The sequence below is a fragment of the Lagenorhynchus albirostris genome, chromosome 12, assembly GCF_949774975.1.
Source record: "Lagenorhynchus albirostris chromosome 12, mLagAlb1.1, whole genome shotgun sequence".
NCBI lineage: Eukaryota > Metazoa > Chordata > Mammalia > Artiodactyla > Delphinidae > Lagenorhynchus > Lagenorhynchus albirostris.
Window position 1 is genome coordinate 49,811,849 of NC_083106.1, and position 19,034 is coordinate 49,830,882.

Sequence of the window (19,034 nt, forward strand, 5' to 3'; positions counted from 1 at the left end):
TGGGCTGTGAAGTAAGTTCAACCAGAGAGAGTCAGAACAAACTGTGTGGCACTGACATGGGAGTCTGTGATTTGAAGGGACCTGTCCAGCTAGTGTAGAACATTCTTGACACGCTCCCCCCATGCCCACAACCCTGAGTTAATTGTCTGAGACCAGGCAAGAAGGAAGAGCATGATTGCTAATATGCACATGTAGAAAACTTACTGTTTTTATACATCAACTATACCTCAATGAAACAAATTAAAAAAAAAGAAAGCTTACTGCTAAGAAGCACTTCCAAAATTTTCAAAACCCTGTGCTTAAGTACCAAACCGTATACAACAGTATGCTACCATCTGTGTAGGAAAATAGAAAATACATGTTTGCATATGCAAGTACTATTTCTGGAAACATTCACAAGGAGCTGGTAATGCCAGTTGCGTCTGGAAAGAAAAAACGAAGGACTGTAGGCCAGAAGGGTAGTGTTGGAATTTTTTCCTGTGTGCACAGATTACTTACAGTTTTTAGGTTTAAAAAAAGTATTCTTCGGCCAGTGCATTCTGTATACTGACATGTGAAGTCATGGCTTCATGATTTCCATTATTGCCATAGCAGTTTATAACACAGCACCTACCAACTCGGAAACTCCAGGAAAGAGCAAGCAAAAAGCCACAAATGTGTGAGCAGGTATGTATGTGTGAGTTCACAGTGTGCACACACACACTGGAACACATCATGTTTTTTAGCACATAATTCCACCGTGTAGGTTTTAAAAACAGCATCGAATGAAAAGGCTGGAAACAAATATGCCCACATGTTAATAATACTTAATTCTGCCTGGTGGGAATGTGGGTCATTGCTATTTTCTTCCCTATATTTGTGTGCCCTTAAAAAATTTCAACCCAAAAGTTTCCACTTAAAAATAGATCCTGACCCTGTGTTGTTAAAAAGCAGTGTATTAAGTACAGGAAGACGGTAAAGGAATCCCCATAGCCACAAGTCTCCAAGTGTTAATGTTCAGTCTCTTATAGGAAGCATCAGAATTTTTTTCTCATTTCACTTACTTGACATCATTCAGGGATGATGGGGATATTTGCTCATGTCTTACCCTTAGATCCGCTCATGTCAGTTCAACAAATGCTTATCAAATGAGTATGATGGGCTGGGTGCTGGGGGATACACACCACTGCCATTTCTCCCATCTTAAAAAAGAGAAAAAAGAAAGAAGATACTTTCTTGGATTCATCTCTCTCTCCAGGAGGCTTCATGCTTCCTATTCTCCTTTGCAAGCAAAATTCCCTAAAACAGTTGTTTAAACTGTCTCCGATTCCTCTTTTTGAATTCTCCTTTGAACCTCCTTCAGTCACCCCACCTCCCACCCCGCACCTCCACCACATTGTTCTTGTCTGGTCGCCTGTGACCTCCACCCGGCTAAATTCATTGGACGGTTCTTGGTCTTCATTGCCCTTGACCCTGCTGTAGCAGGTCTTCTACCTAGAAACACGCTGGGACGCAGCTGACCTCCTCCCTCACCGACTACTCATTCATTCTCCTTTGCTGCTTGGTCTTTTTCTCCTCTGCTTTAAAGGGTGGGGGGGCTCCAGAGCTCAGTCCCCAGACCCCTTTTCTCTCTGCACTTTTTCCTAGATGATCTCATCCATTCTCACAGTTGAAACATTACTGATCTGCTGAGAACTCTCCCATGTACGTATTTCAGCCTGGATCACGCCCCTGAACTCTAGGCTCACATAGCCAACCACCTACTTTCCATTTCCTCTTGGATATCTAAGGGCATCTCAAAGTTATCATGTCTACAACTGAACTCCTAAATTCCTACCCCAAACCACTCTCCCTGAGGTCTTCACCTCTCAGCAACTCCATCATTCCTGTTGCTCATGCCCAAAACCATGGAGTTATCCTTGCTTCCCTCTTTCTCTCATGTGCCACATCAAATCCACGAGTATATTATGTTGGCTGCACTTGCAAAATATATCCAGGACCTGACCTCTTCTTATCTCTTCCAGTGCCACCACTCCAGCCCACACACCCATCACCTATTACTGCCATAACTTCCTTAATGTTCTCCCAGCTTCTCCCTTGCCCTTTATCCATTCATTATCAAGAGAGGAACCAGGCTGGTCAGTTTAAAACACAAGTCAGGTTATGCTACCTACTCCTCTAATCGAACTTCAGGAGCTTCCCATGTCACTTAGAGTAAAAGTCAAAGTTCCTCCAACAGTCTGCTGATGAGGCCTCATGGGATCTGTCCACCACCTCCCTTCTACCTCTCATTATCTCCCTAAACTCTTCTACCACTGACCCCCTTACTCATCCAGACACACTGAACTCTAAACTGCTGCTTCTCTAAACACAAGCATGTTCCCACCTCAAAGCCTTGGCCCTCTCTGTTCCCTCTATCTGGACTATGCTCCCCAGTAGTCACAGTTACCTGGTACCTCCTTAAGGTCTTACACTCAAGTGTTATGTCCTCAGCAAGGCCTACCCTGACTTACCCTGTCAAACATGGCAACACCTGGAGTTCCCTTTCCCCTTCCATGTTTTTCCTCCTTATCACTATAGAATACACTCTATATTTTAATTATTTGTTTCACTATTGCTTGTTGTCTACCTCTCACCGTAAAACATAAACTGCTCGAGGGCAGAGACATTTGAACATTTCTTGTTCACTCCTGTACCATTAGTGCCTGGTATGTGGTAGGTGCTCGGAAAATTGCTGTGGAATGGGTGTCATTGTTGAAAAATATTTGGACTTGGTCTTGTGGGGAGGAGTGGGGTGAAACTGAAAGCCCATGCTCCCACTCTATACCCACATATTCAACTAATCACCTCTCTTCAGAGGAGCTTCATATCTCCATCTCTGATCTCCAAATTTGTATTCCCAGTGCCCAATTAATGATCTATGAGAAACTCAGAATGCAGACATTCTGAGTTTATACCTTTTTCATGTTTCTCATCTCAGAGATAGTAGGTCATTACCTACTATCCATCGAGCTATCCAGATAAGGAACCGTGATCAATTACATTTTTGTAAACATGCGTTGAGCACCTATCTTGGGGCATCCAGTAAGCCAGACCCTAGTCGCACAGGGCAGAGCATGTAGCCCCTTCCTTCAAGGGACCAAGTTTGGTGCAATTACCATTGTAACAGAAAAATGTACTATTGTTCAGTTTTCCGAAGTGGAAATACCTTATTTTTTAATGATTACTAAAATAATATATGCTCATTATTATAAAGAATTTGATTAAAGAAATAAGAGAAATAAAAATTGAAAGTCACCTGTAGCTAATCCACCAGAGGGCAGACAGCAGAAGCAAGAAGAACTACAATCCTTCAGCCTGTGAAACAAAAACCACATTCACAGAAAGATAGACAAGATGAAAAGGCAGAGGGCTATGTACCAGATGAAGGAACAAGATAAAACCCCAGAAAAACAACTAAATTAAGGGGAGATAGGCAACCTTCCAGAAAAAGAATTCAGAATAATGATAGTGAAGATGATCCAGGACCATGGAAAAACAACGAGGCAAGATCGAGAAGATGCAAGAAATGTTTAACAAAGACCTAGTAGAATTAAAGAACAAACAGAGATGAACAATACAATAACTGAAATGAAAACTACACTAGAAGGAATCAATAGCACAATAACTGAGGCAGAAGAATGGATAAGTGACCTGAAAGACAGAATGGTGGAATTCACTGCTGCGGAACAGAATAAAGAAAAAAGAATGAAAAGAAATGAAGACAGCCTAAGAGACCTCTGGACAACATTAAACTCAACAACATTCGCATCACAGGGATCCCAGAAGGAGAAGAGAGAGAGAAAGGACCCAAGAAAATATTTGAAGAGCTTATAGTCAAAAACTTCCCTAACATGGGAAAGGAAATAGCCACCCAAGTCCAGGAAGCGCAGCGAGTCCCACACAGGATAAACCCAAGGAGAAACATGCCGAGACACACAGTAATCAAATTGGCAAAAATTAAAGACAAAGAAAAATTATTGAAAGCAGCAAGGGAAAAATGACAAATACCACACAAGGGAACTCCCATAAGGTTAACAGCTGATCTCTCAGCAGAAACTCTACAAGCCAGAAGGGAGTGGCATGACATATTTAAAGTGATGAAAGGGAAGAACCTACAACCAAGATTACTTTATCTGGCAAGGATCTCATTCAGATTCGACAGAGAAATCAAAAGCTTTACAGACAAGCAAAAGCTAAGAGAATTCAGCACCACCAAACCAGCTCTACAACAAATCCTAAAGGAACTTTTCTACATGGGAAACACAAGAGAAGAAAAGGACCTACAAAAACAAACCCAACACAATTGAGAAAATGGTCACAGAAACATACATATCGATAATTATCTTAAACGTGAATGGATTAAATGCTCCAGCCAAAAGACACAGGCTTGCTGAATGGATACAAAAACAAGACCCATATATATGCTGTCTACAAGAGACCCACTTCAGACCTAGGGACACATACAGACTGGAAGTGTGGGGATGGAAAAAGATATTCCATGCAAATGGAAATCAAAAGAAAGCTGGAGCACCAATACTCATATCAGATAAAATAGACTTTAAAATAAAGAATGTTACAAGAGACAAGGAAGGACACTACATAATGATCAAGGGATCAATCCAAGAAGAAGATATAACAATTATAAATATATATGCACCCAACATAGGAGCACCTCAATACATAAGGCAACTGCTAACAGCTATAAAAGAGGAAATCGACAGTAACACAATAATAGTGGGGGACTTTAACACCTCACTTACACCAATGGACGGATCATCCAAACAGAAACTTAATAAGGAAACACAAGCTTTAAATGACACAATAGACCAGATAGATTTAATTGATATTTATAGGACATTCCTTCCAAAAAGAGCAGATTACACTTTCTTCTCAAGTGCGCACGGAACATTCTCAGGGTAGATCACACTGTGGGTCACAAATCAAGCCTCAGTAAATTTAAGAAAATTGAAATCATATCAAGCATCTTTTCTGACTACAATGCTATGAGATTAGAAATCCATTACAGGGGAAAAAATGTAAAAAACACAAACACGTGGAGGTTAAACAATACGTTACTAAATAACCAAGACATCACTGAAGAAATCAAAGAGGAAATCAAAAAATACCTAGAGACAAATGACAATGAAAACATGATGATCCAAAACCTATGGGACACAGCAAAAGCAGTCCTAAGAGGGAAGTTTATAGCAATACAGTCTTACCTCAAGAAACAACAAACATCTCAAATAAACAATCTAACTTTACACCTAAAAGAACTAGAGACAGAAGAACAAACAAAACCCAAAGTTAGTAGAAGGAAAGAAATCATAAAGATCACAGCAGAAATAAATGAAATAGAAACAAAGAAAACAATAGCAAACATCAATAAAACTAAAAGCTGGTTCTTTGAGAAGATAAACACAATTGATAAACCATTTGCCAGACCCATCAAGAAAATGAGGGAGAGGACCCAAATCAATAAAATTAGAAGGGGTAAAGTGGCAGGGTGTGGGTGGGGCTGTGATGAATTGGGCGATTGGAATTGACATATATACACTAATATGTATAAAATGCATAACTAATAAGAACCTGCTGTCTAAAAAAATAAAATTCAAAAAAATATATAAAATAAAATTAGAAATGAAAAAGGAGAAGTTACAACAGACACTGCAGAAATACAAAGCATCCTAAGAGACTACTACAAGCAACTCTATGCCAATAAAATGGATAACCTGGAAGAAACGGATAAATTCTTAGAAAGGTATAACCTTCCAAGACTGAACCAGGAAGAAACAGAAAATATGAACAGACCAATCACAAGCACTGAAACTGAAACTGTGATTAAAAATCTTCCAACAAACAAAAGTCCAGGACCAGATGGCTTCACAGGTGAATCCTATCAAATATTTAGAGAAGAGCTAACACCCATCCTTCTCAAACTCTTCCAAAAAATTGCAGAGGAAGGAACACTCCCAAACTCATTCTGTGAGGCCACCATCACCCTGATACCAAAATCAGACAAAGATACTACAAAAAAAGAAAATTAAAGACCAATATCACTGATGAATATAGATGCAAAAATCCTCAACAAAATACTAGCAAACAGAATCCAACAACACATTAAAAGGATCACACACCATGATCAAGTGGGATTTATCCCAGGGATGCAAGGATTCTTCAATATACGCAAATCAATCAATGTGATACACCATATTAACAAACTGAAGAATAAAAACCATATGATCATCTCAATAGATGCAGAAAAAGCTTTTAACAAAATTCAACACCCATTTATGATAAAAACTCTCCAGAAAGTGGGCATAGAGGGAACCTACCTCAACATAATAAAGGCCATATACAACAAACCCACAGCAAACATCATTCTCAATGGTGAAAAACTGAAAGCACTTCCTCTAAGATCAGTAACAAGACAAGGATGTCCAGTCTCACCACTATTATTCAACATAGTTTTGGAAGTCCTAGCCACAGCAATCAGAGAAGAAAAAGAAATAAAAGGAATACAAATTGGAAAAGAAGAAGTAAAACTGTCACTGTTTGCAGATGACATGATACTATACATAGAGAATCCTAAGGATGTTACCAGAAAACTACTAGAGCTGATCAATGAATTTGGTAAAGTTGCAGGATACAAAATTAATGCACAGAAATCTCTTGCATTCCTATACACTAATGATGAAAAATATGAAAGAGAAATTAAGGAAACACTCCCAATTACCATTGCAACAAAAAGAATAAAATACCTAGGAATAAACCTACCAAGGGAGACAAAAATCTGTATGCAGAAAACTATGAGACACTCGGGCTTCCCTGGTGGCGCAGTGATTGAGAATCTGCCTGCCGGTGCAAGAGACATGGGTTCGAGCCCTGGTCCAGGAGGATCCCACGTGCTGCGGAGCAATTGGGCCCATGTGCCACAACTGCTGAGCCTGGGCTCTGGAGCCTTTGAGTCACAGCTACTGAAGCCCACATGCCTGGAGCCCATGCTCCATGGCAGGAGAGGCCACCGCAATGAGAAGCCCACATGCAGCAACGGACACCCAAAGCAGCCATTAATTAATTAATTAATTTAAAAACCTATAAGACACTGATGAAAGAAATTAAAGATGAAACAAACAGATGGAGAGATATACCATGTTCTTGGATTGGAAGAATCAATATTGTGAAAATGGCTACACTACCCAAAGCAATCTACAGATTCAATGCAATCCCTATCAAATTACCAATGGCATTTTTTACAGAACTAGAATAAAAAATCTTAAAAGTTGTATGGAGACACAAAAGACCCCAAAAAGCCAAAGCGGTCTTGAGGGAAATAAAACGGAGCTGGAGGAATTAGGCTCCCGGACTTCAGACTATACTACAAAGCTACAATAATCAAGACAATATGGTACTGGCACAAAAACAGAAATATAGATCAATGGAACAGGATAGAAAGCCCAGAGATAAACCCACACACCTATGGTCAACTAATCTATGACAAAGGAGGCAAGGATATACAATGGAGAAAAGACAGTCTCTTCAATAAGTGGTGCTGGGAGCACTGGACAGCTACATGTAAAAGAATGAAATTAGAACACTCCTAACACCATACACAAAAATAAACTCAAAATGGATTAGACACCTAAATGTAAGACCAGACACTATAAAACTCTTAGAGGAAAACATAGGAAGAACATTCTTTGACATAAATCACAGCAAGATCTTTTTTGATCCACCTCTTAGAGTAATGGAAATAAAAACAAAAATAAACAAATGGGACCTAATGAAACTTAAAAGCTTTTGCACAGCAAAGGAAACTACAAACAAGATGAAAAGACAACCCTTAGAATGGGAGAAAATATTTGCAAACGAATCAACGGACAAAGGATTAATCTCCAAAATATATAAACAGCTCATGCAGCTCAATATCAAAAAAACAAACAACCCAATCCAAAAATGGGCAGAAGACCTAAATAAACATTTCTCCAAAGACATACAGATGGCCAAGAAGCACATGAAAAGCTGCTCAACATCACTAATTATTACGGAAATGCAAATCAAAACTACAATGAGAAAAAAAAAGAAAAAACTACAATGAGGTATCACCTCACACCAGTTAGAATGGGCATCATCAGAAAATCTACAAACAACAAATGCTGGAGAGGGTGCGGAGAAAAGGGAACCGTCTTGCACTGTTGGTGGGAATGTAAATTGATACAGCCACTATGGAGAACAGTAGGGAGGTTCCTTAAAAAACTAAAAATAGAACTACCATATGACCCAGCAATCCCACTACTGGGCATATACCCAGAGAAAACCATAATTCAAAAAGACACATGCACCCCAATATTCATTGCAGCCCTATTTACAATAGCCTGGACATGGAAGCAACCTAAATGCCCATCGACAGATGAATGGATAAAGAAGATGTAGTACGTATATACAATGGAATATTACTCAGCCATAAAAAAGGAGCGAAATTGGGTCATTTGTAGAGATGTGGATGGATCTAGAGACTGTCATACAGAGTGAAGTAAGTCAGAAAGAGAAAAACAAATATCGTATATTAACGCATATATGTGGAACCTAGAAAAATGGTACAGATGAACCAGTCTGCAGGGCAGAAATTGAGACACAGATGCAGAGAACAAACGTATGGACACCAAGTGGGGAAAGCGGCAGGGGGTGTGATGAATTGGGAGATTGGGATTGACATGTATACACTGATGTGTATAAAATGGATAACTAATAAGAACCTGCTGCGTAAAAAAAATTCAAAAAAAATTAGAAAGTCACCTGTAATCTCACATTCAAGAGAGAACTGTTGTTTAACAGGTTAGTGTATATTCCTCCAGACATTTTTGTGTACCTATTTAAAAATAACTAACACTAAATTCTTATTATGAACTAAACATCATGTAAAGTGCTTTAAAATCAACTTGTTTTAACCTCACAATGATCCTCTGAGGTAGATAGTATTATTTTTCCCATTCTATAGATTAGGAAACTGAGGTTTAAAGAAGTTATATAAGATCCCGTTCGTTGCCAGGTGTCTCTCAGTCAACCCAGACTGAGTGATGCTATAGTAATAGCATCTTCAACATCTCAGTGTCCACACTAACAAAGGTTTGTTTCTTGCTTATGCTAATGAGCCATGTCGACCACAGTTAGCCCTACTTCATGCCGTCTTCATTCCAGAACCCAGGCTGAAGCCAAAGGAGCACCTCTAGTCGGACTTACCTGATCATCAGAATACAGAGAAAGGAGAACACGGCTGAAGCAAATGATGGCTCTTAAAGTGTGTACTCAGGAGGCACATACCTCATTTCTGCTCTTATTTCATTAGTCAAAGCAGGTCACAGGACCAGCCTGGTATCAATGAATGGGAAAGAATAACCTTCCCTCAGGGAGGCACAGAAAATATTTTCAACAATGACACAATTCATTGAAAGTACTGAGTTTAGATTTTAATCCAGTCTGTCCTTAGAGCTTAAAATAAGCTCAACTACTATATATATATATATATATATATACACACACATATATATATATTCTAGTTCTACATACACTGCTAAGTGACCTCCATTTATGTAGTCTATATTGGACAGCTTGCTCTATTTGTGCATATAGACTCAGGGTATTCTTTTTTTAAGGCTGCGGAGTTTCACATGCGACACCCCACATTCTGCCTGATGAGATCCTCGTCATCCCTAAGGTCCGACTCAGAGGCCTCACCCCTGGAATGAGTCATTGCTTCTTCAGCTCTCTTCAGCTCTATGGTTTACACTTTTACTTTTGTCACGTACGTGCCTTGTCTTACAGTTATTTGTATACATGTCTGTTTCCTTCGCTAGATTTTGAGCGCCTTGAAGCAGGAATTGTATCTATATAGAGATAAAGATTTTTATCTCTCTGTGCCTGGGCATGCCTGACAGAGAAGAGATACTCTGTTTATTTTGTAATATCATGGAATTATGCTCTTTTCCATCATTTCGTTACCTATACTGAATCATTTAAATATAGTGACCTCTTCAGAATTCATGCAGAATTTGTCTCAATTCTGCATGAGACAAATTAAAGGGGTTAAAGGGGTTCTCAAATATTTTGCCTTCCCATACTTGTTAAAATTACAGCAGCAATAAAAACATTAGGGAAACAAAATGGCAAATAGATATTAATACCTCCCTGCTTACTCCTTAAAGGAAGAGCATTGCAGGAGAAACACAAACCAAATATAATAATTGCTCTAAGTTCATATCATCAAGTTTTCCCCTCCCCTCTCTACAGCAAAAGTTACTAAATGAATGGTAGTTAATCTTTAAGAACAGAGCTGTCGGAACAATGCTGGGGTGGAAGCAAGGAATAATTCCAAAGTGCTGGGAGCACTTGCTCATTATCTAAAAGAGGGTCTTGCCACATGTACACCAACATCCAGAACACTCTCAGGGTTGAAAAGCTCCCTTTCTTGTGCCCAGAATGTTTATTTTTTTAAGAGTGGCAAGTAAAAACGGACCCCTAATCTGCATGGCAACTGTGGAGCACCAGCCTTTGAAGGAAAGCCCTTCCCTGACACAAAGGCCACGGCCATCTGGAAGAAAAGCCACCCTCCTAAGCAGATCAACTGCAGGTCCCATCACACTGGGCGGATCTGCCCGGAAACAGGCATCTCGCCGTTATTAACTTACCCCCTCATTAGCAGTAATCAGAGTGTCCTCTCCATCTAATTCTTACTGAGTACCTGTGTAAGTGGCATTGTGTGGCCTCTCCCTGAGGGACCCTAAGGAAAAATGCCGCATCCCCTCTTGTCCCCAAGCCAGCTTTGTCTACGGCAGGTGCTTTGGAAAAGTAGGAGTGAGCAGGGCCCAGAAAAACCAAAACTGACACAATTTTTTGAAGTGTGATGTGTGTACAGGGGGATCGTCAAGTCGTTGCTGATAAGAAGGTGCTCTCAGGAACCTCACCCTCCTTTCTGAGGGCCTGTCCCCTGCCTGGGCCCTCCAGGGGCATGGCCAGATTTCCGCTCTCACCCCGGAGTCTGATGAGGCTCCTGCTGGAGGGGGGCGTTGGTCGGGCTGGGGTGTGAAACCAGCTCCCTGCCAAGCCCCAGGGGCTGTTATCACCACTCACCACGCTGCTTCCATCATATATCCTGTGCCAGCGCTGTGTCAGGCCCATCTTACATTTTTCAAAATGTCTTTAGCATCATTTCCTGAGCCTGAACATTTTGCTCGTGCTGCAAAACGGCATCTAAGCTGAGAACCATTTCTGCAAGTTTCACCCGGGGTTACGGGGACCACAGACTTCCAGAGGCGGGAACAAATGCTTTTCTCTTATCAGCGGGTGAGAGTCAGCCCAGCTTTCCTGTAAAACCCCAGCAATTTGCAAACCAGAGATGGTTTGTGCATTTTCATCTAAGTAGAGACCTGCTCTTCCAGTTAAAAAAAAATCATGTAAGAATTAAACTCTCCCCACATAATTTAGCATCAGGTTATCTTCTGCAGCCATTCCTCCTTTCTCGAGGCTGGGAGGAGGCAGTTCGGAGGCACTGGGAGTTGGGCTCAGGGCACAGGTGGTGGGTGTGTTAGTCTCTGCTTAGCCTCAGCCCAGCTTTCTGTAATAATACAGCCTGACAAGATTTCTCCTCTCCGTTAGCCTTTCTCCTAACCCTTTCAGCTCTGCTTGCTGACATCATCCTGGCTGGATTTAAATAGCTAACTGTGCCATGTTCTCCTGGATACAAACCACCCGATTGGTCACCTCCCCAGCTGGTCTCTACCTACTGAAAGGCAGGAGGTAGAGCTTTGGGGCCAATGGCTGCCAGAGCTCGGCTGCTGCTGGAATCCAGTGGGTTTTCTGTCACTAAGGGAGGGAGAAATGTAGAGGTACCAGAGGTCTGTCCTGTGCATGGCTATACTTGCATGCCCAGGCAATGAACTGTGATCTGCTAATCTTACTATGTTCTGGGCATAAAGGGAAAAGATAGTGCACATCCTTTGCTCCCTCCTGTTGAACTGTAAGTAGATTATAAAATCAAACTCGGTGGCTAACTGATGGGATAATTTCAGTTCAAAGAAAAAAGGGAAATGAAAGAAAAGATGGATAGGAAATCTCAGAAAACTGAAGCCTCTCCCTTTTTATTTTGAGGATAGGTTAGCTACATCCTTGCGGTAGAGAGACATTGCATCAATATCAAGCTGAGTTTAACTCCACTGTGCTTAACAATGAATGCTTTTAATTATGAGGGGTTTTTTTAAAGTAATGAATTATGGGTTAAGCAGTCTGCTAGGCTGCAGTCATCTTCAATAATTCTTGCAAAGAAAAAGGTTATAAGAGAAAACTGATTGAAGAAGGTAAGAGTAAGATGAATGTAACCCACTGGAATCATATCATTCTAGAATTTTAATTAAGTAAATTTAAAAGCACTGGAGAGCCATCTACACAAATAACGGGCTGAACGTTATGAGGCTGTGTTTAATACTGCAATCATTATTCAAAGGAAAACTGAAAAATCTTAACCCTGTATGTGCAACGTGCAAAGAAAGTGAACACAGTGAGAGCAGGGGATGGGGCATGGAGAGAACCCTGGCTTCCTATTCAGAAAAGCATTATTAAAATCCCTGCAGAAGGTATGAGGTCTACAATACAGTATAATAGAAATTATGCCTACACATACACATACATATGCCTTTACGAAGAGATTAAGCCACAATCAATTCAAAAGATAAGGATAAAATTGAAAGCTCATTCCATTTTATACGGGCTAGAATTAATCCCTGTAAAGTCATTTACTCGTATGGCTGGATACTTGGAGTGGACTCTGCGTGGTGCAAGCAGTCACCTCTTAGCTAATTCAGGTCTCTCACCAGCCCCCACTCCTTGTCAGGCTAGGCCTCGGTCGTCTCACTGTTTAGGGTCAAGTACACCAAAGAATCGTATTCAGGAACACACACCTGATGGGTTAGAAACACAATCCACTTGGGACACTGATGAGGCCACTAGATGGAATACATTTACAATCCTAGCAACATTTGAATTCAGGCTTCCAGATCGTAAAGCAAAATCAGATAACCTCCTTATTCCAAATCATTAATACATAACCCATGAGTTAGTGACTGTACATTTCAGTGCTTCCTAAAGGAAATGTGATTTTCCTTGTTGAGATGTAATAACGCTGGGTATAGTGTTAGTTACATTATTCTTTATACTTTTTGTATATTTAGATTATTTCACAGCTTTTAAAGTGTACATGCCATTTGACCCAATAATTCTACTATAAGAGTTTATTCTATACATATGCTTATATATAAGTATTCTTTAAAATAACAAAAGATTGCAAACAACCTAAAAGAAAAACAACCTTTAAGAAGAACTGGTACAGATACTATGCTATATCCATACGGGGGAAACTACGCTGCCCATCCGTACGGGGGGAAACTACGGGGGAGACTACGCTGCCCAGGGACATGGAATCATCTCCACGATACGTTATTATGATGGCATACAGGGAATATCTCTGGAAGCCTATACCCTGCTCCCTGACAGCAGCGGCCTCCAGGGAGGGATAGGGTGGCTGGGGACAGGAATGGGAGAGGAACTTGTTTTTAATATCATAACCAGTTTTTTTCCAGTTTTATAAGTCAGCTCTATTGGAATATACCATTTGATGAGTTTTGAAGAATGAATGTTATGCTCTTTTGTACTCTTCGATTTTGTGCACGTATTGCAAAAATTAATTTTAAGGAAAAATTTCTGTTTGAGCTAGATTCTTCAGAAGTTCTATGGAATAAAGTATTTACATAAGATACCTCCTTTGGTCTATGAACTAGTGGTAGAAGGCAGCTACTTTAGGAAGATTAGTTATTCTGATCTGAAAGGTAAATGTCCCACATGCTAGTGAATTACCTGGGAAAGGTGTGAAGACTCAGCCCATGGAGGAAGGGTAAGCGGGGGAGAGGAGAAGGAAGGTGACCAGGAGAAAAGAGAGACTGGGGGCTGCTCTCACTTTGATTGTAACATAGGTAGAGGTGCTGCTAAAAGCACCTCTACCTATGTTAGAATCTGAATGATTGAGTCCCCCAAGATTCATGTGTTGAAGCCCTAACCCCCCAATGTGATGGTAATAGGAGGTGGGGTCTTTGGGAGGTGATTAGGTTTAGATGAGGGCATGAGGGTAGAGCCCTCAAGGTGGGATCAGTGGCCTTATATATAAGAAGAGGAAGAGACATCAGAGCTTCCTCCCTCTGCCGTGCGAAGATACAGTGAGAAGATGGCCATCTGCAAGCCAGCAAGAGGACTCTCACTAGAACCCAACTATGCTGGCATGCTGATCTCAGACTTTCCAGCCTCCAGAACCATGAGACAAAGTTCTGTTGTTTAAGACACCAGTCTATGGTATTTTATTGTGACAGCTCAAACGGATTAACATCACCTAGTACAGAGGATGAGACTAGAAATCTATTTTATAATCATGATATCAAAATTTAAGGAGGTCCTTCTGAAATGCCTGCTTGTGGCCCAGTGTTTCCAGAACCCTCTAAAGAAATATAAAAATTAGTCTGTGTGCTAATGCCAGTGTAATGTTCTAATTGTACCTTCCATCAGCTTAGGAGGTGGAATTCCATTTTACTGCAAGTGGTTTGAAATTTACGTTGTCAGCTTGGTCTGGGTACTTTGGCTCCTGCTCTACCAGAAAGGCCCTATGAGGTACGGGCAGCAAAGGAGGAAGACAGAGCCAAGGCAAGGGGCTGGGAGGGCCACAGCACGGGAACATGGCGCATTAACTCCACCAGAGAGAGGCAGGCCAGAGGCCAAGTGCGTGTGAGGAAGAGGCTGGAGATACCGTTATGGTCCTGCCTGTGCTACCAGTGGCATCATCAGCATGTCCCCAAACACTGTCACGTCCTTCTCTGCTTCGCATTTGTGCACCTGTTTCCTCACCTAGAATGCAAGCTTCCCAAGTGGAGAGGCTCTTTTCGCCTTCTTCTCCTCCTTCTCTTTTTATGCCCAAGCCCTCAGCAAACATGAAGAAAGAAAAAGGAAAGAAGGAAGGGCAGAGGGGGCAGAACTATTGGCCTAAGTGTCAGTGGAGTTAAGGTAAGTAAAAGGTAAGGTAATTATACAATTTAAATTAAGCAGAGCTAAAATTTCTGAATTTCAGTCTTTTTGACAATATATCTAGAGGTGTTACATGGGAGACTGGTGAGTAGAAGCATGGCCCCCGAACAAAGAGAGGGCAGCCCTGCACCTTCAAGTCTCACCATGTTCATATGGTGAAGGTAAGATGACTTTGCCGGTGGCTGCAGCTCCACCACTGCCTAGCTGTACAGGCTTGAGCACCTAACTCCCTGGGCTTCATTTTACTCATCTATAAAATGGGGCTAATAGTACCTTCCTCACAGAGTTATGGTGAAGACTAAATATAATATATACATACAAATATATATTAATATATGTGTGGGCTCAGCATACTATCAGGCACGTACAACAGTGGGTTGCAGTTAATAGGATAATTGATGTCGTTTAATAAAGATGAGATTTATTCTACATTCCGATGGCTGTACAATCAAGGTCCATGAAAAGATCTGAATATACTACACATATAGGGATGCTAGTCACTAAAACGTGCTTACAGGAAAGATCCCATTTCCTGCCATAATTATTGCTAGAGAAAGAATTCATGAGAACAGCCTTGTGAAGGCAATATTTGCCATCACCCCGTGAGTGCAAGGCAGCCTCACCTTTTGGAGATACTGAGCACCCCCACCAAAGGCAGAGTAATTCCTGCATCAATATATTATATTCATGCAGTGGACTCATCTATCTAATGCGAATTCAATTTAGAGGACACTGCCAGACAGAATTAAATATATTAGTTTGAAAAATTACAGAGAAAGTATGTTTATAGCAGTTCCATTTGACTGAATCAATTTTCTAAGTGTTTTTCTTTTAAGAGTCCTAGAAATCTTGCTTATAGGGTGTGCCTCCAAGATAGACTTTGCATTACACCATCTGCTGCAAGAAAGAACCCCAGAATGTTTTATTTTTGGCCTTCAATAGCTGCCCAAGGGGACTGCCGCAGGAGAAAAGTGCGTGAAATATCACTTATCACAGACATTTCCACTAGCAATTATTCCAGCCCTTACCTGGATTATTAATCCGTGTATTTTAGGGAGATCAAAGTTATAGCAAAGGGGTTATGATTGGTCATGACTAATGAGAAGATCTCAAATACTAAATGGGGATAGCTCACATGATGGCACTAGCTCTAATTAAGATTTTTATGCAAGAAATAACGATAATCTTTTAGGAAGCACCTGCCATTGGCCGGACTTCGCACAAGGCACTTCACATGTACCTAATCATTCATTCCTCATGTCAGGGCTGAAGGGTTTATTTTATAGATGATGAAATTAAGATTCAGAGAGATTCAGCAAGGTTAAAATAAGTTGTCCAAGTCCCACATCTAGTCAATGGCAAAGCTGGCATTGGAACTCAAGTCTGGTTGACCCCAAGCATATGCTCGTTGGCATCCTACTGATCTATCAGGTTCAACAGGTAAAATCATGAAATATGTGATTTTCCCCTCCAACATTTTCAGAGATATCCCCTTAGCATAAATCCAATCATTTAACAAATATTTATATTTAAAAAATTATAGCCACTTAGAACAATTCTCTATATTTAAAGGGTATATTTGGAGAAGGTATAGTGTCTTCTTAATGGAAAAATTTCCCACTGGATGAAACTCAAGTCCTCCATTTTAAGATTTAATATTCTTTTTGAGGAGAGTTATCTCCTTTACTTTGTAGTAAATAAAGAATCATAACAAAAAACTAGAATATGGATCTGAGAAGTATTCAAAATACAATTCAGAATGAGATTCTTTATGGCAAAACTAAAAACAATGGAGAATAAAATGAGAAAATATAACATTTACAGAGGTCTTGAAAGAGATTAGAGAGAATGCAATATTAAAATAGGTAATAGCTGGGAATATTGTAGAATTAATTAAAAAACACAAATCCTCACTTTGAAGAAGCACAACAAACACTGAATAGAATAAATAAAATAAACCTCACTTAGATACATATGGTGAAACTAAGGAAAACTTCAATAAAAAAAACTTAGGAAAACTTAAAACAACCAGTAAAAAAAAAAGGGGGGGGGACATTGTTTGTCAAGGAACATCAATTAGACTGAGAGTTGACATCTCAGCAGCAAAAACTGAGGCCGAAATAAAGTAGGAAGAAATCTTAAGAATTGCTGACCTACAATCCTATACCCACTTAAATTATCATTTAAGAAAATAAAGACATTTTCACACAGGGGCTAAGAGAATCTTCCATTCACAGATTCTTTAAGAAAGAACTACATAAAGATGTACTTCAGGGAATAGGAAAAATGAACCAGTGAGAAAGGATTCAAGAAGCAAAAAATTCACAATGAACAATCTAAAAATAACATTAGGAAACAATTCAATTTATACTGGCATCAAAAATAGTAAACTACTTAGGAATAAATTTAACAAAAGTACAAAAAAAGTACAAAAGTGCAAAACTTGTACTCTGAAAACTATAAGATATTTTTAAAGGAAACTAAAGAATCCCTAAATAAGTGGAAAGACATCCCATGCTCATGGATTAGAAGGCTTAATATTATTAAGATGACAATACTTGCATATTCATCTACAGATTTAATGCAATGCCTAGCGGGCTTCCCTGGTGGTGCAGTGGTTGAGAGTCCACCTGCCAATACAGGGGACACGGGTTCGTGTCCTGGTCCGGGAAGATCCCACATGCCGCAGAGCGGCTGGGCCCGTGAGCCATGGCCGCTGAGCCTGCACATCCGGAGCCTGTGCTCCGCAATGGGAGAGGCCACAACAGTGAGAGGCCCACGTACCAAAAAAAAAAAAAAAAAAATTCCAGCTAGCTTTTTGTTTAGAGCTTGAGAAGATAGTACTAAAATTCAAATGTAAGTCCAAGCGATCCAGAATAGCAATCTTGAACGAGAAGAATAAAGTTGAAGAACTCACACTTCCAGATTTCAAACTTATTACAAAGTTACAGTAATGAAGACAGCGTGATACTGGATTAAGAATAGAACTGAGTCCAAATATTAACCCTATACTTATAGTCAACTGATTTTCAACAAGGGTGCAAAACATTCAAAGGGGAAAGAATAATTGTTTTCAACAAATGGTACTTGGATAACTGGATAGCCACATGTAAAAGAATGAAGTTGGACCTCTTCCTCACCCTACACACAAAAATTATTAACTCAAAATTATCATAGACCTAAATGTAAAAGCTAAACTATAAAATTCTTAGACGAAACATAGAGATAAATCTTCATGACCTTGGGTTAGGCAAAACGTTCTTAGATATGATACCAAATGCACAAGCAACAAAAGAAAAATATATAAACTGGGTCATCAAAATTAAAAACTTTTGTGCTTCAAAGAACACCATCAAGAAAGTGAAAAGACAACCCACAGGATGGGAAAAAATATTTGTAAATCTTGTATCAGATAAGATTTGTATCTATAATATATAAAGAGCTCTTACAACTCAATAATAAAAAGACAAATAGCCCAGTTTAAAAATGGGCAAAGGATCTGAATCTCTAAAAGAAATATACAAATGGTCAATAAATACATGAAAAGTTGCTTAACATCATTAGTCAGTAAGGAAATGCAAACCAAAATCACGAGATACCACTTGAAAACATTATGTTAAATGAAAGAAGCCAGTCACAAAAGACCATTTATTATATAATTCCATTTCTATGAATGCCCAGAATGGGCAAATCTATGGATATAGAAAGCAGGTTAGTGGTTGCCTAGGGCTGGGAAGACTGGAGGAAAATGGGGAGTGACTGCTAATGGGTATGAGGTTTCTTTTGGAGGTCATGAAAACGTTCTAAAATTGATTCTGCTGGTGGTTGTGCAAGTCTGTGAATTCACTAAAAACCACTGAGTTGTAAACTTTAAATGGGTGAATTGTATAGTGTGTGAT

General features: G+C 39.9%; 1 protein-coding gene across 1 annotated transcript in view; it reads right to left on the bottom strand.

The window, feature by feature from the left end:
* The window catches only part of ARMC2 (armadillo repeat containing 2), a 188,257-nt gene that overhangs the window by 135,476 nt on the left and 33,747 nt on the right, over positions 1-19,034 (bottom strand). The window contains exon 2 of the mRNA XM_060167399.1: positions 12,811-12,924. The gene's annotated coding sequence lies outside the window, so the exon portion shown is untranslated. The remainder of the gene's footprint in view (positions 1-12,810; positions 12,925-19,034) is intronic.